This window comes from Bos javanicus, chromosome 20 (assembly GCF_032452875.1).
Source record: "Bos javanicus breed banteng chromosome 20, ARS-OSU_banteng_1.0, whole genome shotgun sequence".
NCBI classification, from domain to species: Eukaryota; Metazoa; Chordata; class Mammalia; order Artiodactyla; family Bovidae; genus Bos; species Bos javanicus.
The window spans coordinates 57,637,462-57,664,742 of NC_083887.1; positions in this window are offsets into that span (position 1 = coordinate 57,637,462).

Below are 27,281 nucleotides of genomic sequence, written 5' to 3' on the forward strand. Positions count from 1 at the left end.
CCCTGGGATTCTCCAGGCAAGAACACTGGAGTGGGTTGCCATTTCCTTCTCCAAAGCATGAAAGTGAAAAGTGAAAGGGAAGTCGCTCAGTCGTGTCCGACTCCTAGCGACCCCATGGACTGCAGCCTACCAGGCTCTTCCATTCATGGAATTTTCCAGGCAAGAGTACTGGAGTGGGGTGCCATTGCCTTCTCCTACTGCTAATGCAGGAGACGTAAAAGATGTGGGTTCGATCTCTGGGTTGGGAGGATCCCCTAGAGGAGGAAATGGCAACCCACTCCAGTATTCTTGACTGGAGAATCCCATAGACAGACGAACCTGGTGGGCTACAGGCCATTGAGTCCCAAAGAGTAGGACATGACTGAAGAGACTTAGCAGCACATGACTGTAAGAGCTGAGAAATATCTTTAGGATGGTCATAGAAGCTCTCTGCTTCTTTGAATTTTAAACTCGTCTTTATATGACTCAACTGCCCATTGCAGTAAGAAGCAATCAAATCATTCCAATCATTTCTACTATAATATTGTATTGCAACAGCCACTTGATCTTCCAGTGTCCTTCCTTTCAATAGTCATGTAGTTACAAGTACCTTTCACTTCAGTTCAATTCAGTTGCTCACTTGTGTCCAACTCTTTGCGACTGCAAACACGCCAGGCCTCCCTGCCCAAAACTCCTGGAGTTTACCCAAATTCATGTCCATTGAGTCGGTGATGCCATCCAACCATCTCATCCTCTATCATCCCCTTCTCCTCCTGCCCTCAATCTTTTCAAGCATTAGGATCTTTTCAAATGAGTCAGCTCTTTGCATTAGGTGGCCAAAGTATTGGAATTTCAGCTTCAACATCAGTCCTTCCAATGAACACCCAGGACTGATCTCCTTTAGGATGGACTGATTGGATCTCCTTGCAGTCCAAGGGACTCTCAAGAGTCTTCTCCAACACCACAGTTTGAAAGCATCAATTCTTTTGCACTCAGTCATCAATTCTTCTTCACAGTCCAACTCTCACATCCATACATGACTACTGGGAAAACCACAGCCTTGACTTGACAGACCTTTGTTGACAAAGTAATATCTCTGCTTTTGAATATGTTGTCTAGGTTGGTCATAACTTTCCTTCCAAGGAGTAAGTGTCTTTTAATTTCATAACTGCAATCACCATCTGCAGTGATTCTGGAGCCCAAAACAATAAAGTCTGCCGCTGTTTCCACTGTTTCTCCATCTATTTCCCATGAAGTGATGGGACCGGATACCATGATCTTAGTTTTCTGAATGTTGAGCTTTAAGCCAACTTTTTCACTCTCTTCTTTCACTTTCATCAGGAGACTTTTTAGCTCCTCCTCACTTTCTGCCATAAGAGTGGTGTCATATGCATACCTGAGGTTACTGATATTTCTCCTGGAAATTTTGATTCCAGCTTGTGCTTCTAACAGCCCAGCATTTCTCATGATGTACTCTGCATATAAGTTAAATAAGCAGGATGACAATATACAGCCTTGATGTACCCCTTTTCCTATTTGGAACCAGTCTGTTGTTCCATGTCCAGTCCTAAATGTTGCTTCCTGACCTTTAGATGTTACTTTAAGCAAACGTTTTGTCTCTGTACACTAAGAACTACTAATGGTCCAGATTTCATTGTCAGTGAGATCATTACTGCCTTCAAATCTAACCCAATTGGATAGCCAATTCCAGATCCCTGTGAGGTTCTGTATCTAACAAACTTGGATATCAAATTCTGTGTCCAAGACCTTCGGTCAGGAAATTGGAAACCGTTTTTATCTATGTGCAGGCACTAGAGGCTTGCATAGTCATTGGGAAAGTCAGAGGAGTGAAAGTCAGGGAGGGTGGTACCAGCCAGAGATCAGATTGCTGGGATCCCAAACGGCAGACACTGGAATGACCTCAGATGCCAGCAGCATGGCAGCAAGTGATTCTAAGAGGTCACCAAGAAGCCACTGGCAATGTTCTGTAGACATCTGCCACTAGAGAATAGAAGCTTCTTTTCTTTTAACTCTCCAGTCTCTAAACGGCTGGGAACCTCTAAAGAACCTCTAAATGGATGAGACTAAATGGAGCCCTGCTGACAAGGAAGTCCGGGCTTTCCACCCCTGCAGTAAAGAAAAGCATTTATAGCAGGGAGTGTACTGAGTCTCAGCTCAGATTTCTGACACAATAACAGTGGAGAGAAAAGAAGGTCACAAGAATTAGATTTCTTTTCAGAATGTCTCAAACTAAATGAACTAGTCATAATTAAATGTAAATTCAATTCTATAATTCTAGATGGGTGAATTTGGTCTATAGTCTTAATCCTTCAATTTTCATTTCCTCCCCTAAATTTGGAGTTAATTATGCTGAGTTTTTCTAATTTTGTTGGGAAGATTTAATATACATGTAAAGAAGCTAAAACAAATGTAAGCAACTATTATTTAAATATGTGATATAATAATGTGTCATTTAAATGGATGTTTTGCATCTAAACACATTTCTGTGTATACTATGTTTTGTATCTTAGAAAAACCCATAATTTTAGGGCTCAGGATAACTTTATTTAAATAATATAGACTTAGTAATCAATCTGACAAAAATTAAAGACAAAGATAAATAATATAGGCAGAAAAATTAATACGTAAATAAAAAAACTACAGATAGAGTGAGATTAAATACTGTTAAGTATCTAACAATGTTGCTGAACTTTAGGCTTACCTGCTTTGCAGTATCTTACTTTGTTTATAAATATAGATTTGTGATGATATCAGAGCTATATTTTTGTGAGTGGTTTATATACAACTTGAACTAAAGTAAAATCATTAAATTTGAATGCTTTACCTTAGAAAAATAATACCATAGGATCATGAAAACATGATTTGTATTTGTTTTAAAGACAGAAATTAAGTAGACATTAGCTTCAATAATTCTAATTCAGGATGTGATATTTATTCCAATTTAAACCTCTCAAGGGATTCATTCAAGAGTTAAATTAGCAAGTTACATGGCATCTTCAGGCTGTGTTATTGAAAACAAGATTGATAAATAAAACTTTTTATTTTCTAACTCTATAAAGAAGGCCTTAATTGATGCTAAATGATTTGCTTTATTGGAAACTTTCCATTTTATTACCCATCTGATAATCTAAATTAGTCATCACTGAGTTGTAAACAGAACTACATGTTTTATAACTTTGTTCTATTTTCTTGTGTTTAAAGTTTTTCTAATTATAACAGTAATCTAGAATGAAAAATGAACAAGCATGCATGTAACTAATTGCATAGTAAACTTTTACAGTCAGCTATTTAATTATTCCCTTTTCCTATTGCAAGCTTATTATCTCTAGTTACATGCTCCAAACATTGACTAGGGAAACTATGTTTCAGTGTAATGGATTTTTTTTTCCCTTTAAGAAAATGGCAACAAAATGCAAAAAGCATTTATTGCTTCCTGAAGGTGACATTTGGAGTGGAGGAAATGTTATTTATTGATGTATAAACTGCCCCTTGTTATTCTTCTTCACAAATATATTTTTTCTCCAGTGAGGTTAGAACAGAATGAGTATTGGAAACATATTTGTCAATATGCATTTCCAGACCAATTTGTACAGAGATAAACTCTGTGACTATTTGCCCCATATATTATCTAAAATGTATGTCATCACTGAGTTAGAAAGGGACATGGACTCTTAGGGACATGCATAAAAGAGTGCAATGCTGACAACTGACAGACAAAACTCTTCATTTTGAGATAAAAGTCAGAAGAAAACAAACAGCATGCACTTTGACATTGGTTTTAGCAATATTTTTTTTGGATTTCTTTCTTCAGGTAAGGAAAACAAAATGCAAAAAATAAACAAATGGGACCTGATCATACTTAAATTTTGCACAGTGAAAACCATCAGCAAAATGAAAGGCAACCTACTAGTTTGGAGAAGATATTTGCAAATGGTATGACCAATAAGAGTTAATATTTAAAATCTACAAAGACCTCATAAAAGTCAACATCAAAAAACAAGCAACCCAATTAAAAAGTGAACAGAGGACCTGAATAAACATTTTCCAGAAAAGACATGCAGGTGGCCAACAGGCACATGAAAAGATGTTCAGCATCACACATCATCAGTTCAGTTCAGTTCAGTTGCTCAGGTATGTCCGACTCTTTGCAACCCCATGGACTGACTGTAGCACACCAGGCCTCCCTGTCCATTACCAACTCCTGGAGTTTACTCAAACTCATGTCCACTGAGTCAGTTAAGTCATCCAACTATCTAATCCTCTGTTGTCCCCTTCTCCTCCTACCCTTAATCTTTCCAAGCATCAGGGTCTTTTCAAATGAGTCAGTTCTTCGCATCAGGTGGCCAAAGTACTAGACTTTCAGCTTAAGCATCAGTCCTTCCAATGAACACTCAGGACTGATCTCTTTTAGGATGGACAGGTTGGAACTCCTTGCAGTCTAAGGGACTCTCAAGAGTCTTCTCCAACACCACAGTTCAAAAGCATCAATTCTTCTGCACTCAGCTTTCTTTCTAGTCCAACTCTCACATTCATACATGACTACTGGAAAAACCATAGCCTTGGTTAGATGGACCTTTGTTGGCATAGTAAGGTCTCTGCTTTTGAATATGCTATCTAGGTTGGTCATAACTTTCCTTCCAAGGAGTAAGCATCTTTTAATTTCGTGGCTGCAATCACCATCTGCAGTGATTTTGGAGCCCAGAAAAATAAAGTCAGCTACCATTTCCCCATCTATTTGCCATGAAGTGATGGAACCGGATACCATGATCTTCATTTTCTGAATGTTGAGCTTTAAGCCAACTTTTTCACTCTCCACTTTGACTTTCATCAAGAGGCTCTTTAGTTCTTCTTCACTTTCTGCTATATGGGAAGTATTATCTGCATATCTGAGGTTATTAATATTTCTTGCGGCAATCTTGATTCCAGCTTGTGCTTCTAACAGCCCAGCATTTCTCATGATGTACTCTGCATATAAGCTAAATAAGCAGGGTGACAATATACAGCCTTGATGTACTCCTTTTCCTATTTGGAACCAGTCTGTTGTTCCATGTCTGGTTCTAACTGATGCTTCCTGACCTGCATACAGAATTCTCAGGAGGCAGGTCAGGTGGTCTGGTATTCTCATCTCTTTCAGAATTTTCCTCAGTTTATTGTGATCCACACAGTCAAAGGCTTTGGCATAGTCAATAAAGCAGAAATAGATGTTTTTCTGGAACTCTCTTGCTTTTTTGATGATCCAGCGGATGTTGGCAATTTGATCTCTGGTTCCTCTGCCTTTTCTAAAACCAGCTTGAACATCTGGAAGTTCACGGTTCACATATTGCTGAAGCCTGGCTTGGAGAATTTTGAGGATTACTTTACTAGCATGTGAGATGAGTGCAATTGTGTGGTAGTTTGAGCATTCTTTGGCATTGCCTTTCTTTGGGATTGGAATGAAAACTGACCTTTTCTAGTCCTGTGGCCACTGCTGAGTTTTCCAAATTTGCTGGCATATTAAGTGCAGCTCTTTCACACCATCATCTTTTAGGATTTGAAATAGCGCAACTGAAATTCCATCACCTCCACTAGCTTTGTTCATAGTGATGTTTCCTAAGGCCCACTTGACTTCACATTCCAGGGTGTCTGGCTCTAGGTGAGTGATCACACCATCATGATTATCTGGGTCATGAAGATCTTTTTTGTATAGTTCTTCTGTGTATTCTTGACACTTCTTCTTAGTATCTTCTGCTTCTGTTAGGTCCATATAATTTCTGTCCTTTGTTGAGCCCATCTTTGCATGAATGTTCCCTTGGTATCTCTAATTTTCTTGAAGAGATCTGTAGTCTTTCCCATTCTATTATTTTCCTCTATTTCTTTGCACTGATCACTGAGGAAGGCTTTCTTATCTCTTCTTGCTATTCTTTGGAACTCTGCATTCAAACGGGTATATCTTTCCTTTTCTCCTTTGCTTTTCACTTCTCTTCATTTCACAGCTATTTGTAAGGCCTCCCCAGACAGCCATTTTGCTTTTTTGCATTTCTTTTTCTTGAGGATGGTGTTACTCCCTGTCCCCTGTAAAATGTCATGAACCTCCATCCATAGTTCATCAGGCACTCTGTCTATCAGATCTAGTCCCTTGAATCTATTTCTCACTTCCACTGTATAATCATAAGGCATTTGATTTAGGTCATACCTTAATGGTCTAGTCGTATTCTCTACTTTCTTCAATTTAAGGCTGAATTTGGCAATAAGGAGTTCATGATCTGAGCCACAGTCAGCTTCCAGTCTTGTTTTTGCTGACTGTAGAGAGCACATTAGGGAAATACAAATTAAAACCACCATGAGATAGCATTGGGCTTCCCTGGTAGCTCAGCTGGTGAAGAATCCACCTGCAATGCAGGAGACTCCAGTTCGACTCCTGGACTTGAAAATCCACTGGAGAAGAGGACAGCTACTCACTCCAGTATTTCTTCCTGGAGAATTCCATGGATGTATAGTCCATGGGGTCACAAAATTTGGACATGACTGTGTGACTTCCACTTTGATGAGATACCACATCACACCTGTCAGAATGGCTATCATCAAAAAGACCACAGATAAAAAGTTCTGGTGAAGATGTGTAGAAGAGGGAGTCCTTTTGTGCTGTTAGAGGGATTATACATTGGGGCAGCCACTATGGAAAATAGTTTGGAGATTCCTCAAAAAATTGAAAATAGAACTGCCATTCAGGAATTTCCCTTCTGGGTCTTTACCTGAATTATATAAAAACACTAATTTGAAAAGCTAATAGACACACCAATGTTCATTGTAGCATTATTTACAATAGCCAAAATATGGAAGCAAGTGTAGTGTCCATCCATAGATGAATGGATGAAGACGATGTCACACACACACACACACACACACAATAGAATATTGTTCAGCCATAAAAAATACTGGACATGAATTTGAGCGAACTTCAGGAGATAGTGAAGGACAGGGAAGTCTGGTGTACTGCAGTTCATGGAGTCACAGAGTTGGACATGGCTTAGTGACTGAACAATAGCAACAACATAAAAAATACAGTCTTGCCATTTGCAACAACATGGATGGATCTAGAGGGTATTATGCTAAGTGAAATAAGTCAGAGAAAGACAAAGTATGATCTCATTTATATGTGGAATTAAAAAAAAAAAACAAGACAAAAAAATGAAATAAAATGAAAATAGATTCATAGAGACAGAGAAAAAGTAGGCGGTTGCCAGAAGGGAGGGTGATGGGAGTAGGGGTAAGTAGATGAAGGAAATTAAGAGGTACAAACCTCTAGCACAAAATAAATAAGCCACAAGGATGTAACATACAGCATGATCAGTAATACTGCAGTAGTTTTGTATGAGGACAGATGTTTACTACGCTTATCATGGTGATCATTTCATAAAGTACGCAAATGTCAAATAACTATGTAGTACACCTAAAACGAATGTATCATACATCAACTACACTTCAATTTAAAAAAAAAGATAAAAGTCATAACTAAAGAAAAAAGTCACAACTAAGAAGATCAGAATCTCTGTCCTCAAATAACATAAATAGAAAACTAATGCTAAGGATGGTTCTGATGTAAGGGAAGGGTCCATTGTCATTGATGAATATTATAATAATGATTCCAAGCTGATGGCATCTGGTTTCTCTAATTAGTCCACATACTCTGAAATTATTGATACATTATTATTATTATTTTTTTACTCCTTAATGTCACTTGAAAAAGAGAGCCATTCTTGAGCCAAACTAAAGGCCACATTATGCTTACTTCCAGCTCCTTACTCCTATTACTTTAAAACTAATGAAAAATGTAACCATCAAGTTGAGGGAGGGGGAGACTAATTATAAAAGGCCCTTCTGAAGAGGTGTTTCAAAGAGGGGCTTTGGCAATTCTATCCTATCACCTCAGAAGTGAAGAATGTTGGGACTTGCATTTGTCCAGGCAATCAACTCCAATTGCCACAAAAGGTATATTTGAGGAACTTAGCGCATGAAAGGTTTGTTTTTGCATACATAAAGTCCAGTGGATGTCTAGTAGCTCATCCTATCCCTTCATCATATTGATCCTCCCAAGTCACTATGGCAAGGACAGAGAGAATGAAGAATCTTGAGCAATGTATTACTGGACCAGGCTTACAAATGACACATCATTTCTGTCCATATCTCAATGGCCAGAACCAAACCCAACTGCAAGGGAATCTGGGAAATGTGGAGGAGCAGAGGGCTATTTGGTGATCTCTGTGAAAAACATAGCAAAACTGATTCATTAATTATCCAATTCTCATGCCTAAGAATGAACAGTGTTACAACTCATGTGATCCCTCTTTCTCTGTCTCTGAATCTCTCTCTCAAGTATCAAATAATGATAATACCATTTAAGAGCCTCTTGAGGAGGGTGAAATAGAAGAATGACAAAGCTTAAAACTCAACATTCAAAAAACTAAGATCATGGCATCCGGTCCTGTCACTTCATGGCAAACAGATCAGGGAAAAGTGGAAACTGGCAGATTTTATTTTCTTGGGCTATCTGAAATCACTGTGGATGGTGAATGCAACCATGAAATTAAAAGTCACTTGCTTCTTGGAAGAAAAGCTATGACAAACCTAGACAGCTTGGCGGACAAAGGTCCATATAGACAAAGGTCTGTAAAAACAAGTTTTTCAAGTCATGTGTGAATGTCAGAGTTGGATCGTCATAACGGTTGAGTGCCAAAGAAACAATGCTTTCTAATTATGGTGCTGGGGAAGACTCTTGAGAGTCCCTTGGACAGAAAGGGGATCCAACCAGTCAATGCTAAAGGAAATCAGTCCTGAATATTCATCGAAAGGACAGATGCTGAAGCTGAAGCTTCAATAATTTGGCCACCTGATGCAAAGATCCGAGTTATTGAAAAAGACCCCAATGCTGGGAAAAACTGAAGGCAAAAGGAGAAGGGGGCAGGAGAGGATGAGATGGTTAGATAACATCATTGACTTAATGGACATGAGTTTGAGCAAACTCTGGGAGATAGTGAAGGGCAGGGAAGCCAGGTGTGCTGCAGTCCATGGGATCACAAAGAATCAGACACGACTTAGTGACTAAACAACAACAACTTAGGATTCACTCTTGGAAACTTTCATATGCAAGTCGGTTCCTCCCACTAAGGGGAGGTAGGTGTTGGGATTCCTCAGGTATCTCATAAACCACAATCAGTAACTGTGTAATTGCTGGATTTTTTTATATACCTTCATACCTGGCTTTGCTGCTGTCCAGAGATGTCCTTATGCCCTCACCTTCCCAGTTGAGCAGTAATGTCACCAGCTCACCAGTGCTTCTGGCACAATCTGCCCAACTTCATTTCTCCATCACTCCTAAAAGCTGCCATTTCTTCAAGACATTTGTGCCAGGCAATGAAACTGAGCTGCAGGGAGCTATCTACTTTTTCTTCCAAGTGGTGCAAAAACATATCTCACTAGCACCTTGACTTCTTTTGATAGCTGTGCAATGTCAGACCCCGAATCTGGACAAAAATAAAGAATAAATTCAATCCTCTTCCTCCCTCTCTTCTATGATATAAGAGGAATAACACTCCTTTCAGAATCATAAGCCACACTCCACTCTCTTCCAGTCTTATTATAAAGCAACTCGACTTTTTTTCTCAGGAACCCAGTCTTTTTCATGATCATGCATGCATGCTGAGTCACTTGACTCTTTGCCATCCCATGGACTGTTACCCGCCAGGTTCCTCTGTCCATGGAATTCTCCAGGCAGGAATACTGGAGTGGGTTGCCATGCCCTTCTCCAGGGGATCTTCCAGACCCCAGGATCGAACCCGTGTCTCTTACGTCTCCTGCATTGGCAAGAAGGTTCTTTACCACTAGTACCACCTGCTACTGCTGCTAAGTCGCTTCAGTCGTGTCCAACGCTGTGCCACCCCATAGACGGCAGCCCACCAGGCTCCACTGTCCCTGGGATTCTCCAGGCAAGAACACTGGAGTGGGTTGCCATTTTGGAAGCCCCTTATTTTCAATCACTTCTTACAGAATTTGACAGCAACTTTGTCTCACATTTTGAGGGTATTTACTAGGGAATTTGCTACAATGGCTACAGAAATTGTTTACTAAATTTACAGCATAGTCTAGGAGTTTTATTTTAGATTTGCTTAAAAGCCTTTATTTCTGCCATATTGAGAGGAGATTTTCCAGAAATAAAACTCTTGGTGATACTCAAAATGTTCTTCATTTCCTTTATTGTGGCATCTTGGGACTTGATGCAGGCTGATGACCCAGGGGAGAGTTTGACTGAATGTATGGTCAGGTCCCTCAAGATGGTTGCTCTCTTGCTTTCTGTACATCCCCAGCTGGTCCCAGCTGGACCAGCCAGTCTGCCTCCTCTATATTTGAAGCACATGGCTGGCCTTCCTCCATACTGGCCACAGGCTCCATCTAGGGATTGTTCTTATCAAAATGATTGCTGAGAAGTAAGCTTATGCTGGTTTTCCTGCTAACTAATAAGCCCACCTGAAGTTTATTCCCCCATAACTGATAACAACCCCCACCCCTAGAAAGTGAAGCCGCCACCATGTCCTGTCTGCTGCTTCAGACAAGTAAATTCCCCCATCAGTTAAGCTGCTGATGTTTCTGTTGTTGACGCTGGGTTTTCTTTTCAGCCTTGAAGCTGGGCAAGCACAAGCCTTGTAGGCCTGTGGGGTATAGCCCAACACAAAACAAGTACAATTTGGAAACAATTGTTTTAAAAAGATCTCACCTGCAAGACTGACATTTAATTCCTAGCTTATCTTCATTATCTTGGAATTGGTCAATCATTTTCACTAGATGGTGAAACCCTTAAAGGTAAGAACCATATTTTCTTTATTTTCATGTAACAGAATATAATGTCATTTCATGCAAATGGTGGAAACTAGGTAAAAATCATAGGAATAATTAGAAAAATAATTTCCCACTTGTTAACCATCTTCATGCTTTTTGTATTCATAATAAGACCAAGTAGCAAATGTCTTGTGAAAACAAATGTTTTTGACATTGAGATTGGAGGTCTTTTCTGTATTTGCACTGTCGCATCTTTGCTACTCATGTCAATGACTTGCACACAGTAAGCTCTCAAGGGTGGAATGAATAAATAAAAAGCAAAGGTTCATTATGGAATAAAGAAACACTTAATTTTGGATGAAGAATGTATTAATATTGCCATCTATTTGCGTTTCTTTGAGTCATACTCCACATGTTATCTTAACCTACATTTATTTTGAGAAATAAAAATGATATATAGGTTTAAACATTTATATAATTACTCTCCCAGTTGGCACTAGTTGTAAAGAACTCGCCTGCCAATGCTAGGATATGTAAGAGAAGAGGGTTAGGTGTCTGGATCAGGAAGATCACCTGGAGAAGCGCATGGCAATCCATTCCAGTATTCTGCCTGGAGAATCCCATGGACAGAGAAGCCTGGGGGGCTAAAGTCTACAGGATCACAAAGAGTTGTACACCACTGAGCAACTAACACTTTCACTTTCATAATTACTCAACCTGGGTTCGATCATTGGGAAGATCCCCTGGAGAAGGAAATGGAAACCCACTCCAGTATTCTTGCCTGGAGAATTCCATGGACAGAGGAGCCTGGCGGGCTACAGTCCATGGGGTCTCAAGAGTCAGATATGACTTAGCAAAAAACAACCACTACCGCCTAAACAGGTTTTTAGAAAAACTTGTAATTATTGATATGTCATCTTTCTACTTCTCTTTTGACTCATACTTAAGGAGAAATTTCTGAATTTTTGTTTATTTCAATCCTAAAGGCATTAAGATGTAAAACAAATGTATTGGGCTTGGTTGCCTATTAACAGGAGTAAGAAATCACTCTGCCTTCCAAGAAAGTAATTAAGTACCCTTACACAAATTAAATCTGGTACCTACAAATTATAGTATGCAAACAAAATATCACTACTTTAATCATTTCATATATGAAAAACTAGGGCACAAGAAATTTCTGCAACTTACTCTGGCTCTGTTTCCAGGCTTACAAACTCCTGCCTTGACTCTGTCTTGGCCATTTCATAGATGAATACTTGGGTCACCTCTTCTGCCTAACCCAGGACCTCTCACTGGGCCCTGAGGTTTCAACAGACCCTAATTGCTCTGGGCATGTGCAAGTCAGCACAGTCAGAGCTTTGTGTAGAGTAGGAACTCAGCAAATGGCTTTTACTTGAACTCAGCTGCTGTGATTACTAGATCATTTGTGATTCTACAGATGAACTTCTATTTTCCTTCCTTTCCTTTCTGCCCGCCCTTTATCAGGGGAAGAATCAAGAAAGGTTGTTCATTCCAACCAGATAAATACATATGTGCAAGGATCACACATGTTTAAAAATACATAAAATAAAATGGGAACGGCAGAACTAGTTTCCTTTTCATCACTCAGAGATTTTAACAAGTACAGTGTTTCACATTATAATGAATAACAAAATTGATCCCAAGGGGGATTAAAATGGCTTAGGTTTCAAAGAGACAAAATAGTTCTCAAATTATTTTTCTTCTGGCCTTGTCAATCAAATGGAGTCTAAATTATCCCTCCATAGTTAATTTTTGAAATCAGGATGATAAGCAAGTGTAGGCCCAGGAGTTATCTTAAACTTCTCCCTCTCCCTAACCCTGTTATCTAATCTAGCCCCAGATCCTGTTAATCCTACTCCTTAATATCTCTTAAGCCTTCCCCCTCTGCCACTGCTTTATTTCTCTCCCTGATTTCTAACCATCTCCCTGAATCTAGTGCCATTTCTGTCCGTTTCAGCCTCAAATCTATATCCAGAATGATTTTTCTAAACTCAGAATTGATCATGTACTCTTGGGCTTAAACTTTCTCTGTGTCTCCTGAGAAACTACGGTGAGTCACTTGGTAAGGCATTATGTCAAAGAGATTCCACAAGCCTTGGATAGTAGTACTGGCTCTGGAGACAGAAAATGAAAATAGAAAAATGTTATGATGCATGAAACATTAGGGCAAAAAATTTTTTCAGTGCCCAAAGACAAGGATTAATTAAATAAATAGGGTACATCCCAAAGGTGGAATACTATGCTGCCATTAAAATTCATTTTGTAAACGAATATTTAATAATCTATGGAATATATATTCTGAAGATGGTCTTATGAGAAAAAAGCATAATATTACTTCAAAATATTTTGAAATTGAACTTACGAGCTTGACAGTACACAATAGGTTGTAGGTTTTAGGAAAAGGAGGAAAATTTCTGAACTAAGTGGGTCATTACAAGTGCCATTTTGATAAGAAAAAAAAGAGAGAGAGGTGTAGTAAGCTTCCATGAGCAATGTTAAGTCCCATTACTGAACCCCTGACTTCCTACTTTTGCATTCCAGTCCTCTATGATGAAAAGAACATCTTTTTTTTGGTGTTAGTTCTAGAAGGTCTTGTAGGTCTTCATAGAACTGTTCAACTTCAGCTTCTTTGGCATTAGTGGTTGGATCATATGCTTGGATTACTGTGATATTGAATGGTTTGCCCCGGAAATGAACAGAGATCATTCTTTAAATTTTTATATTGCACCCAAGTACTGCAATTCGGTACTTGGTACTTGCAAGTTCCAAAGAATAGCAAGGAGAGATAAGAAAGCCTTCCTAAGTGATTAATGCAAAGAAATAGAGGAAAACAATAGAATGGGAAAGACTAGATAGCTCTTCAAGAAAATTAGAAATATCAAGGGACTATTTCATGCAAATATAGGCACAATAAATGGTATGGACCTAAAGGAAGCAGAAGATATTAAGAAAAGGTGGCAAGATATGACTCAGCAGTCCCACTGCTGGGCATACACACCAAGGAAACCAGAATGGAAAGAGACACATGTACCCCAGTGTTCATTGCAGCACTGTTTACAATAGCCAGGACACGGAAGCAACCTAGATGTCCATCGGCAGATGAATGGATAGGAAAGCTGTGGTACATATACACAATGGAATATTACTCAGCCATTAAAAAGAATGCATTTGAATCAGTTCTAACGAGGTGGATGAAACTGGAACCTATTATACAGAGTGAAGTAAGCCAGAAAGAAAAACACCAATAGAGTATACTAACGCATATATATGGAATTTAGAAAGATGGTAACGATGACCCTATATGTGAGACAGCAAGAGACATAGATGTAAAGAACCGTCTTTTGGACTCTGTGGGAGAAGGTGAGGGTGGGATGATTTGTGAGGGTAGTGTTGAAAAGTGTGTATCATCACATGTGGACCTGATCGCCAGTCCAGTTTTGATGCATGGGACAGGGTGCTCAGGGCGGGTACACTGGGATGACCCTGGGGGATCTGATTCATATCCAAAAACCACTACAATATTGTAAAGTAATTAGCTTCCAATTAAAATAATTAATTAAAAAATAAAGGTAATTTCTTTTTTAATTTATTTATTTTAATTGGAGGCTAATTACTTTACAATATTGTAGTGGTTTTTGCCATACATTGACATGAATCAGCCATGGGTGTACATGTGTTCCCCATCCTGAACCCCACTACCACCTCCCTCCCCATCTCATTCCTCAGGGTCATCCCAGTGCACCAGCCCTGAGCATCCTGTCTCATGCATCGAACCTGGACTGGCAATCTGTTTCACATATGATGATATACATGTTTCAATGCTATTCTCCTATATCATCATGCCCTCGCCCTCTCCCACAGAGTCCAAAAGACTGTTCTATATATCTGTGTCTCTTCTGCTGTCTCACATAGAGGGTCATCGTTACCATCTTTCTAAATTCCATATATATGCGTTAGTATACTCTATTGGTGTTTTTCTTTCTGACTTACTTCAATCTGTATAGTAGGCTCCAGTTTCATCCACCTCATTAGAACTGATTCAAATGCATTCTTTTTAATGGCTGAGTAATATTCCATTGTGTATATGTACCACAGCTTTCTTATCCATTCTTCTGCCGATGGACATCTAGGTTACTTCCGTGTCCTGGCTATTGTAAACAGTGCTGCAATGAACACTGGGGTACACGTATCTCTTTCAATTCTGGTTTCCTCAGTGTGTATGCTCAGCAGTGGGATTGCTAGGTCATATGTGGGCCCGTGGCTGATTCATGTCGATGTTAGGCAAAAACCACTACAATATTGTAAAGTAATTAGCTTCCAATTAAAATAAATAAATTATTTTTAAAAAATAAAGGTAATTTCTATTAAAAAAAAAAAAAAAAGGTGGCAAGAATACACAAAAAAGCTCTACAACTCTGAAGGATGGGATGGGGAAGGAGGTGGGAGGGGGGGTTCAGGATGTGAAACAGATGTACACCCATGGCTGATTCATGTCAATGTACGGCAAAAACCACAAGAATATTTTAAAGTAATTAGCCTCCGATTAAAATAAATAAATTAAAAAAAAAAAAAAAGATCTCAATGACCCAGATAACCATGATGATGTGATCACTCACCTAGACTCAGACATCCTACAGTCCACAGTCAAGTGGGCCTTAGGAAGTATCACTATGTACAAAGCTAGTGGAGGTGATGGAATTCCAGCTGAGCTATTTCAAATCCTAAAACATGATGGTGTGAAAGCACTGCACTCAATATGCCAGAAAATTTGGGAAACTCAACAGTGGCCACAGGACTGGAAAAGGTCTGTTTTTATTCCAATCCCAAAGAAAGGCAATACCAAAGAACGTTCAAACTATTTCACGATTACGCTCATCTCACATGCTAGCAATGTAATGTGCAAAATTCTCCAAGCCAGGCTTCAACAGTACATGAACCAAGAAATTCCAGATGTTCAAGCTGGAATTAGAAAAGGCAGAGGAATCAGAGATCAAATTGCCAACATCCGTTAGATCATGAAAAAAAAAAAAAAAGACAGAGAGAGAGAGAAAGCAAGAAAAAGCAAGAGAGTTCCAGAATAACATCTACTTTGGCTTCATTGACTATGCCAAAGTCTTTGACTGTGTGGATCATAACAAACTGTGGAAAGTTCTTCAAGAGATGGGAATACTAGACCACCATACCTGCCTCCAGAAAATCTGTATGCAGGTCAAGAAGCAACAGTTAGAACTGGATATGGAACAACGGACTGATTCCAAATTGGAAAAGGAGTACTTCAAGGCTGTATATTGTCATCTTGCTTATATAACTTATATGCAGCATACATCATGTGAAATGCTGGACTGGATGAAGTACAAGCTTTCAAGATTTCTGGGAGAAATAGCAGTAACCTCAGATACACAGATGATACCACCCTTATGGCAGAAAGTGAAGAGGAACCAAAGGGCCTCTTGATGAAAGTGAAAGAGAGTGAAAAAGCTGGCTTAAGCTCAACATTCAAAAAATGAAGATCATGGCATCTGTTCCCATCACTTCATGGCAAATAGATGGGGAAACAATGGAAACAGTGTGAGACTTTATTTTGGGGAGCTCCAAAATCACTGCAGATGGTGACTGCCGCCATGAAATTAAAAGATGCTTGTTCTTGGAAGAAAAGGTTTGACCAACCTAGACAACATACTAAAAATGATGTCACTTTGCCAAAAAAGGTCCATCTAGTCAAAGCTATGGTTTTTCCAGTAGTCACATATGGATGTGAGAGTCAGACCATAAACAAACTGAGCGCTGAAGAATTGATGCTTTTGAACTATGGTGTTGAAGAAGACTCTTAAGAGTCCCTTGGACTCCAAGGAGACCCAACCAGTTCATCCTAAAGGAGATCAGTCCTGGGTGTTCATTGGAAGGACTGATGTTGAAGCTGAAACTCCAATACTTTGGCCACCTAATGTGAAGAACTGACTCATTTGAAAAGACCCTGATCCTGGGAAAGATTGAAGGTGGGAGGAGAAGGGGATGACAGAGGGTGAGGTGGTTGGATGGCATCACTGACTCAATGGACATGAGTCTGATCAAATTCCGGGAGCTGGTGATGGACAGGGAGGCCTGGTGTGCTGCAGTCCATGAAGTTGCAAAGAGTTGGACACTATGAATAACTTAACTGAACTGAACCAAAGTGGACCCCTGACACTTTTTTAAGACTTCAAAGTGGGTCACAAGGGGACTACAGCTACAACACATCCCCCTTTAAAGTAATTGTGTCATTCAAAGGGTGAAAGCCTTCAGTTATCTTTCAGTTGTAAAAGCTGAATAGAGTTCAGGCAGACTGGACTGTGATGTCTTGGTCCTAGAGAATCATCAGTATTTTAAGTCCCAACTCTGCCACTTTTTATTTCTGACTTGAGGCTACTTCCTAACCAGTTCTCACCTCATTGCCCTTGTCTACACAATGAAGATGATAATAGTACCTTGTTGTTGCTGTTGTTCAGCAGCTAAGTCATGTCCAACTTTTTGCGACCCCATGGAATAAAGCCTGCCAGGCTCCTCTGTCCATCGGATTCTCCAGGCAAGAATACTGAAGTGGGTTGTCATTTCCTTCTCGAGGGGATCTTCCCAGATCCAGGGATCTAACCCACATCTCCTGCATTGGCAGGTGGATTTCTTTACCACTGAGTCACCAGGGAAGCCCAATACTCCCTACTCAGAGAATTAACTGCAGCAAAGCACACAGACCAATGATTCTCAACAGGGGCGACAATCCCCTGGGGACCTTTGTAATATCTGGATATATTTTTGATTGTCGTAACTGGGGTGGGACATACTACTGGAGTCTAGTGGGCAGAGGCCAAGGGTGTTGCTCAACATCCTGCAATGCACAGGATAGTCCCATCCCCCAAATCCACTTAAAGTCAGTTAGTGCCTGGCTTCAAGAGAACTTACATCATAAACTCACGCAGTGTTAGCTATTATTATGATGTTCTCCAATCATGTACCTCGGATTTTCTTTTTAATCTCTGTTGACATTAACAAGCAGAATTCTTATAGTGTGAATGCTTTTCTTTTTGAAACAGTCTCCATTTCTTGGTCAGCAAGTAGTTTCATTCGTCTTCTAACGTATAAAGCATACTCACTTCTACCTCCCAGGGGGAAAACACAAAATTCCGTATTGTAATCGCGCAGCTCAGTGTCCACGATCTGCGGGTATCATTCACTTCTGCCCATCAGTCCTACCCAAATGTGTCACCTGTCCCCTGCAGACCAAAGGAGCAGATCCACCACACACCCAAGGCTGAAACCTGACTTGGTGCTTCTAGAACTGTCTGTGAGGAAGAGCTAAAGCTTGCTCAGTTGTTAGTTTTTTCCCTAATCCATCACAGACTGACAGTTTAAAATTTTAAGTAAATCATTGGAAAAAAATCTTTTTAAAGACATGCAAACAGTCTTGGTTTTTTATTATTAGATTTAACAGGCATAAAATTACTTTTCAGTAGATATAACTATAATAAACACAGCACAAAGAAATCAAAAAGCTTGCAAAATTATACACATTGCTCATTAAAAGCATATGCATAGGAGATTAATATATATAATTACTGTTACACTTGTTATAGTAAGACAGTAGTTTCTGTATTAAATATTTTATACAGACTTTGAATTAACACTGTACACATCAATATACAAAGCTTTCAGCGTGAAAAATGAGTTTATTTCTGGTTTACTAATTCACATACTCTAGGTCAGATTGACAAGAACACCTCTCAGGAAATACTGTGTATGTAAAGTGTTACTATGTTTTGTGTTTTTTTTTTTAATTTATTTATTTTAATTAGAGGCTAATTACTTTACAATATTATATTGGTTTAAATGTCATATTTTCAACATTCATTTTCAAGTCTTCAAAATTAATCAGTTCCAATAATTTATCTTGCAAAGTTAAATTATTGATAAAATTTAAGGTAACTTATTGGTAAAATTAAAGGTAAGATTTTAAATTATTTTTTGGTAAAAGAAATGGACTTTCTAGGTGTTTTCTTTGGATGGAAAGCAGTAGTCAAAGCATTCTATCACACAGGCTGCTCTCAGCATGTGGGTTCTGCAGTCACTGATGACAGAAAAGAATAGAGACCATTTGTGTGAGGAGGATTACGGGCTAGATTTGCAAAGCAGTACATCAGCTGCCCACATTTTATTGGTGAGCATGAAGCACATTGTCCCATCTATTAGTTGATATGCACCGTTAGAAACTCAGTCACTCATATCCACTGTTACTGAGTTGTGATAACAGTTATCACAGTTATTTAGCTGTTCAGATCCACTTGTTCAGAAATCTGATCAAGGTAAGATCCAGGTGCTCTTCCAGATCAAAATGAGAAGTCAGGAAAGGTTTCCTGAAGGAGGTCATACCTGAAGGAACCCATTGTTGGTTGTCATGTACTGACTGGCTGGCTCAGCAGTAAAGAATCTACCTGTCAGTGCGGGAGATGCAGGCTCCATCCCTGGGTCGGGCACATCCCCTGAAGAAGGAAATGGCAACTCACTCCAGTATTCTTGCCTGAGAAATCCCATGGACAGAGGAGCCTGGCAGGCTACAGTCCATGGGGTCACAGAGAGTTGTACAGGACTTAGTGAATAAACAAAAACAAGTAATTCACTCAAATGTCAAGGCCCTAAATCCCCGATCATGATGGTTCTGGAGATGGAGCCTTGACAGGTGATTAAGACTGGTAAGGTCATAAGGGTGGAGCCCCTATGATGAGCTTAGTGTCCTTAAATAGAGGAGGAGAGACCAGAGCCCTTGCTCTCTCCGCTCTGTGTACCCGGCAAGAAGGCATCAGTCTGACAGCCAGGAAGTGAGTCCTCACTGGGTACAGAATCAGCGGGCACATTAATCTTGGGCTTCCAGCCTCCAGACTGTGAGGAGTAAATAGTTGTTTAAGCCACCTGGCCTAAAGATGAAGGGGATTCCCAGCTCAGAGTTGGACATGACTGAGCAACTGAACACATCAGTAACAGAGCATGGGAGTAAAATCCAAGGATTGTTAAGAGATCCGTATGAGCTGTATTATCTCACAGGCCATCAATGCTCTGACTCTCCCCACATCACAAAGCAAACTGTTTTTTGGGTTTTTTTTTCTCCATGGGGATAAAAGTGTCTGGCAGCTGCAAAAGTGGGCAACCAACAGTTTTATCCTAAAATATAGTACGTTTGCATTGCAAAATATTCACACATTCAGGTCAAATGTTATTAAGCCGGCATCCTAATTGGAAACCTAACTTTGCAGCAAGGCTTAAGATTCTTGACTCTTATCTACGAATCTTTCAGCTGCCTCTGGTAAGCAGCCCATGTTTTATTGGGTTATTTGGCAGTTTTTTGCTTCAGGAGGTAAAACTGAACATGAACCATATCAAGATAAATCATGTGCCTGTCAGCTCATTTAAAACTCGGTGAACAGCTTTTCTAAGCTCTGACATTTCTTGCTTTTTCATTGCACTGAAGTTTCTATTGGCTATCTCTTCTAACACTCTTTAAACTCTAGAAACCACTTTCTGTTAAGTGAATTTGTGAACCTGTAATAAGAAAGATAGACTTGAATTAGATACAAGGACTTCTCTAAAGGCTCTTGCTATTAGTAAGAAAAGGTTACGTTTACTTAAAATATAGAGTTTTCTGGAATTGATGAAATTTCTGTTACCACATTAAAATTATGTTCACCAGGAAGTGAATAATGGGTTGCAAAGTTGCTAAACAGCTGATTTTTCAGTAATGCATAGACTCAATATTGAGTTTTTTAGTTTCCAGATTCATGGTTTAATTGGGTCACATTAAAAGAGCAAGTTCTATATTTAACTACATGGAGATAGTGGAATTATTTACAGTTTAAGATTTGGGCCTACAACATTATTTTCCAAGTAATTCATTCTAGGATTGGCTTTTAAATAAATGTTATTTGAAAAAGTTTAGCTACTACATACTTAGCAATTTCTTCTTATGCTTCAGTTTTTACCATGAATGGATATCAAATAAAACCCGTCATCTCCCACCCTCACAAGAAAAAAAAAAAAAATTTAAAAAAGCCTTACAAGAAATTTGTGGCAAAGTTTGAATATGGTCCATAAGTTGTATAGTAGTATTATAGTAATGTTAAATGAGAAGCAGTGAGAAGCTTGGGGGTCTCCAGGGAGGCCATGGGCTTTGCTTTTCTCTCTACTCTCCATTTATGGGGAGCAGAGAGAGCTCACATGGCCATCCCTAGAGAGATATAAAGAGGCAGCAATCCCCAGGAAATAATGGCTGTGAAAGTGGAAGTTTCATTCACTCATGGAATTCTCTGACTTTTTGCAACCCTGTGGACTGTAGTCTGCCAGGCTTCTCTGTCCATGGAATTCTCCAGGCAAAAATACTGAAGTGGGTAGCCTTTCTCTTTTCCAGGGGATCTTCCTGACCCAGGGATTAAACCCATGTCTCCCACATTGCAGGCAGTTTCTTTACCATCTGAGCTTCAAGGGAATAATCCCTGTAGATGCATTTAAGCAGATGGGATCCTAGATAAACACAGGGTGTCCACAGCCTAGGGTGAAGCCTAGGGTGAAGTATGAAAACAGCTGAAACATTCCCAAGAGGGACTGTGTTATAGCTTAAGGTCTTGTCCAGTGTGATAACATGCAAAGAGTGACCCCGAAATAGCAAGGAGAAGGACTGAGCTGAGGGAACTTGAGGTGAGCTTGAAGGGTGAGTTAGTAGGACCCTTAGCTTAAGGACCAGATGGGTAATAGACCAAAGGAGATATTATGACAAAAAAAAAAAAAAAAAAACAGAAAACCAGTTCCTTCCCCACAGCCTTGTGAAGAACACAACACAATGCCCTCAGTACATAGACATATACCTGTAGAAAAAGAGATATCGATGGTGAGATAAACTTCAATTGTCTGAGATTTAACTTCCACTATGTGATGGTTTTAGAAAAGGCAGAGAAACCAGAAATCAAATTCCCAACATCCGCTGGATCATTGAAAAAGCAAGAAAGTTCCAGAAAAACATTTATTTCTACTTTATTGACTATGCCAAAGCCTTTGACTGTGTGGATCACAACAAACTGTGGAAAATTCTGAAAGATATGGGAATACCAGACAACCTGACCTGCCTCTTGAGAAATCTGTACTCAGGTCAGGAAGCAACAGTAGAACAGGACATGGAACAACAGACTGGTTCCAAATAGGAAAAGGAGTATGTCAAGGCTGTATATTGTCACCCTGCTTATTTAACTTATATGCAGAGTACATCATGAGAAACGCTGGGCTGAATGAAGCACAAGCTGGAATCAAGATTTCCAGGAGAAATATCAGATATGCCAATGACACCACCCTTAATGGCAGAAAGCAAAGAACTAAAGAGCCTCTTGATGAAAGTGAAAGAGGAGAGTGGAAAAGTTGGCTTAAAGCTCAACATTTAGAAAACTAAGATCATGTCATCCAGTCCCATCATTTCATGGGAAATAGATGGGTAAACAGTGGAAACAGTGTCAGACTTTATTTTTTGGGGCTCCAAAATCACTGCAGATGGTGACTGCAGCCATGAAATTAAAAGATGCTTACTCCTTGGAAGGAAAGTTATGACCAACCTAGACAGCATATTAAAAGCAGAGACATTACTTTGCATACAAAGGTCCATCTAGTCAAGGCTATGTTTTTTCCAGTAGTCATGTATGGATGTGAGAGTTGGACTGTTAAGAAAGCTGGGTGCTGAAGAATTGATGCTTTTGAACTGCAGTGTTGGAGAAGACTCTTGAGAGTCCCTTGGACTGCAAGGAGATCCAACCAGTCCATCCTAAAGGAGATCAGTCCTGGGTGTTCATTGGAAGGACTGATGTTGAAGCTGAAACTCCAATAGTTTGGCCACCTGATGCAAAGAGCTGACTCATTTGAAAAGACCCTGATGCTGGGAAAGATTGAGGGCAGGAGGAGAAGGGGACGACAGAGGATGAGATGGTTGGATGGCATCACCTACTCAATGGACATGAGTTTGAGTAAACTCCAGGAGTTGGTAATGGACAGGGAGGCCTAGTGTGCTGCAGTCCATGGGGTTGCAAGGAGTTGGACACAACTGAGTGACTGACCCGAACTGAACTGATGTGATAGAATGAGGGCTCCAAACAGAATTAAATTTAAATTCACTTGTTAAAAAATGTGGGTGTGTGCTGAGTTACTCAGTCATGTAGCCCGCCAGGATCCTCTGTTCATGAAATTTTCAAGGCAAGAATACTCAAGTGGGTTGTCATTTCCTATCCAGGGGATCTTCCCAACTCAGAGATTGGAGCCGTGTCTTTCTCCTGCATTGTCAGGCGGATTCTTTACCACTGAACCACCAGGGAAGCCCAAATGATGGCCCTTTAAAAAGTAATGCAAATTATAACACAAAAGACTTCAGTTTGTGATCTGAAATTCATACCTTGCTACTTCAGAGTGTATTTTAAGTCTTCTAAAATCAGTCTATAGTTCCTCTTCATGATGGAGCATAACATAACTTTCATTAGAGCTAAAGAAATAGTGTTGGTTGAATATGGATCCTGTTCAAAGTGCTCTGCAGTGTTCATATCACACATGATGTGATATGGGATGGCCATGTCTAACTTTGAGCTTGTGTTACTAAATCTGAGTAAATACATCCCAATATGTATACTCAGAGTATATCATATAAGGACTGAATCTTTGCCAGTAAAGTCAATGGAAGGCTTTGCTTTTATACAAAAATTCTGTGCAAAATCGTAGCTCTGGCTGTGTTTCTTCATTCCATTTCTCTCTGATCTCAGGATTCCGTGTCTGCCAGTGGCTTCATTCAGTCTATTTGTGGGAACCAGTGCTTTCTATCTCGCTGGCAGCTGTGTTCTCTCTGTAGGATCATCAGTCTTCTGCAAGCTGTGGTGATAGGATGGGTTTTTAAGCTCTTCTGGCGGAAAAAGTCACTTCCTGCCCTAAGAGAAAGATGAAAGTGAACCCCACACTGTGCAGAAACGTGGACACCATGACACTCCCTGCATTGCACGGTTCGGCTTCCACACTGCGTCCCCCCACTCCACACACACTCACTCACTCAGAACCTAACTGCCTCTGCCTTCCCTGACCTGGACCATATGAGCTACATCCACTTCTTAGCTGCTGTCACATCCGTTCAAGCGAAGGCTATTTCCAAATACTTGGAGACTTGGCTTTATAGTATTAAAAGTTCATATTAGTACCTGTGTTTCTGACTGTTATCTGCCTATGGCCTAACATAAGACTCCTACAGTCTTTGAAATGTGCACACCTCACATTAAAAAGTAACTGCCATCAAATTTGTAGTGAAAATCACGAGCTACATTATAGAAAATGGTGTTAGGTTATGGTCACCGATTATTGGGATGCAAGGGAAGACATCTATATTACTGATTCCTTTCTGTAACTTTACTTTGTGTGCATGCCTGCTAAGTCGCTTCAATCGTATCTGACTCTTTGTGACCCCATGGACTGTAGCTGCCAGTCTCCTCTGTCCATTAGGATTCTCTAGGCAAGAATACTTGGGTGGGTTGCCATGCCCTCCTCCAGATCTTCCCGCCCCAGGGATTGAACCTACGTCTCTTACATCTCCTGGATTGGCAGGTGGGTTCTTCACTACCAGCCCCACCTGGGAAGCCCCGCAACTTGACTTTGCTGCTGCTACTTCTAAGTTGCTTCAGTCGTGTCTGACTCTGTGTGGCCCCATAGATGGGAGCCCACCTGGCTCCCCCATCCCTGGGATTCTCCAGGCAAGAACACTGGAGTGGGTTGCCATTTCCTTCTCCAATGCATGAAAGTGAAAAGTGAAAGTGAAGTCGCTCAGTGGTGTCCGACTCTTCGCTACCCCATGGACTGCAGCCTACCAGGCTCCCCCACCCATGGGATTTTCCAGGCAAGAGTACTGGAGTGGGGTGCCATTGGCTTCTAAGTCAATACAAATTATAAAGGCAGTTCAGGATCTGTCTCTGTTGTTTTCATATATAGAAAACAACCCATGGAGGGTCTGCAACATGGTTTGAATAACCAGAGAAACAACTTGTGACTCTGGAAAGAGTCTTAGGGAGAAATAAGGACACCAAAGTGTCATGGTAGAGCCCCCTATGTGGACCTTTCTCCCGCCTTCATACAATCCTGCCTGCAGAGATTCAGGAGTTATCATTAAGTAGTTTCATTTCGCTGGAGAGTTGATCCAGTTTCTCCCAAAGCCAGGAGCTGGTGGGGAGCACGAAGACCCCACTCCCAGACCACTAGTGCTCTTACTCATGGATCACGCAGTCTGGAGACGGGACAGCGCTTTGTCACAGGGAGTCCTTTAACCAGTGGATATAATGCATGCCTCTGATGGCAAGAATGCCCCGCAATGCTGGACAGCAGGTGTCACAGGCATGCTCTCTCTCTGTAATTCCTCAGTGAGAGCCCAGGATGAGCTCAGAGGACCAGGAAGACAGATTCACGACCCTCAGTGGAAGATGAGAGAACAGCACAGAAAACTGATTTCCACTGGAGGTCATTCTGTCCTTTAGACTTGGTTCTCAAGGCTCTCAACTTAAAACAGAAGGGAACATAGATGTAACTAAAGCTAGATTTAGAGGCAGCCAGGCAAGGGTAGTTGGAACCATAAACCTTAAAGACATATAGCCAGACAGAGAAAATAGCATCTCCCCAAACACTTTGCAGAGAACGTGAGATTAAAAGGGAACATCCCTAGTCTCTACTATAAATCCAGTAGAGCTGCCCACCCTAGGGACCTGGGCTGAACTGTCTGAACCATAGAAAAGAAATGAAGGGCAACAGCAGCTTTCTCCCATGGAGGGTTTGACCTCTATCTCAAATGAATATTAATGAGTATTTTTCTTTTCATTCTGTTAAAAATGCAGTGGCTCAGTGGTACAGAATTTGCATCCAATGCAGGAGATGCAAGAGTTGTGGGTTCGATCCCTGGGTCAAAAGATCCCCTGGAGGAGGAAATGGAAACCCACTCCAGTATTCTTGCCTGGAGAATCCCATGGACTGAGGACCCTGGTAGGCTGCAGTCCAGGGGGTCGCAAGAGTCAGATACGACTTGGCGACTAAACAACAACAAAAAGGTACCAATTGATTAGCCAATCAGATTCAGCCTGCCCAGGGCACCAGTGTGCCCATCCCAGCCATGACCCCACAGACGTTAACTTTAAATTGTTAACATGTTTTTCACCATGAGTTGTCTTTTTTGCATTTATTTTGATTTTTTTTTAAATATACTACATCAAAATATTATTTTGATCCTGAGTTTTCTGGCTCCCTCTTACATTTTTTTGTGCCTGTACTAGCTTCCTAGGACTTGCTGTGACAAATTACCGTGAACTGGGTAGCTTAAAACAACAGAGCCTATTCTCTCACAGTTCTGGAGGCCAGAAGTCTGAAATGCCACTATGGCCACACTTCCTCTGAACCCTCTAGGAGAGACAGTTCCTTGCCTCTTCCAGTTTCTGGTGGCTCTAGACGTTCCTTGGCTCGTGGCTCCATAACTCCAGGCTGTTTCTGTCTTCACGTGGCCTTTTCCCCCCATGCCTCCATGTATCAGGTCACCCTCTGCCTTTCTCTAATAAGGACACCTATCACTGGATTTAGGGCGGGGTTTCATCTGCCTAACTGACAAGTGCTCAGTCATGTCCGACTCTTTGTGACCCCACAGACTGTAGCCCTCTGGGCTCCTCTGTCCATGGGATTTCCCTGGCAAGAATACTGGAGGGGGTTGCCATTTCCTTCCACAGGGGAGCTTCCTAACCCAGGAATGAAGCCCCAGTCTCTTGTGTCTGCTACAGTGGCAGCCAGATTCTTTACCATTAGCGCTACCTGGGGTTTCTTTTGGAGATTCTTAATTACATTTGCAAAGATGCTTTATCCAAATAAGATCACATTCGCAGGCTCCAGGGTTAGGATCTGGACATACCTTTGGAGGCCACTGTTCAACCCTATGCAGCACCCAAGGCAAGTACTCCATCTAGTCTCAACCCTGCCACAGAGATGTGTGTCCCTCACACATTCTCTATCTCAGGGGTCCCCAACCTCCAGGATCTAATGCCTGATGATCTGAGGTGGAGCTGATGTAATAATAATAGAAATACATTGCACAATAAACATCATGCATTTGAATCATCATGAAACCATCCCCTGGACCTCATCCGAGGAAAAATTGTCTTCCATATAATGGGTCCCCGGTGCCAAAATTGTTGACAACTACTGCTCCAGGCTCATTATGAGAGGGTCATGGCTGGTTCCCTTAGGTGGTGTGGAAAGAGGGCTGAACAATGAAACAGTGACCAGCACACACAGAAAGTGTAAGTGAAGTTGCTCAGTCATGTCCGACTCTTTGCGACCTCATGGACTGTAGCCCACCAGGCTCCTCCATCCATGGAATTTTCCAGGCAAGAGTACTGAAGTGG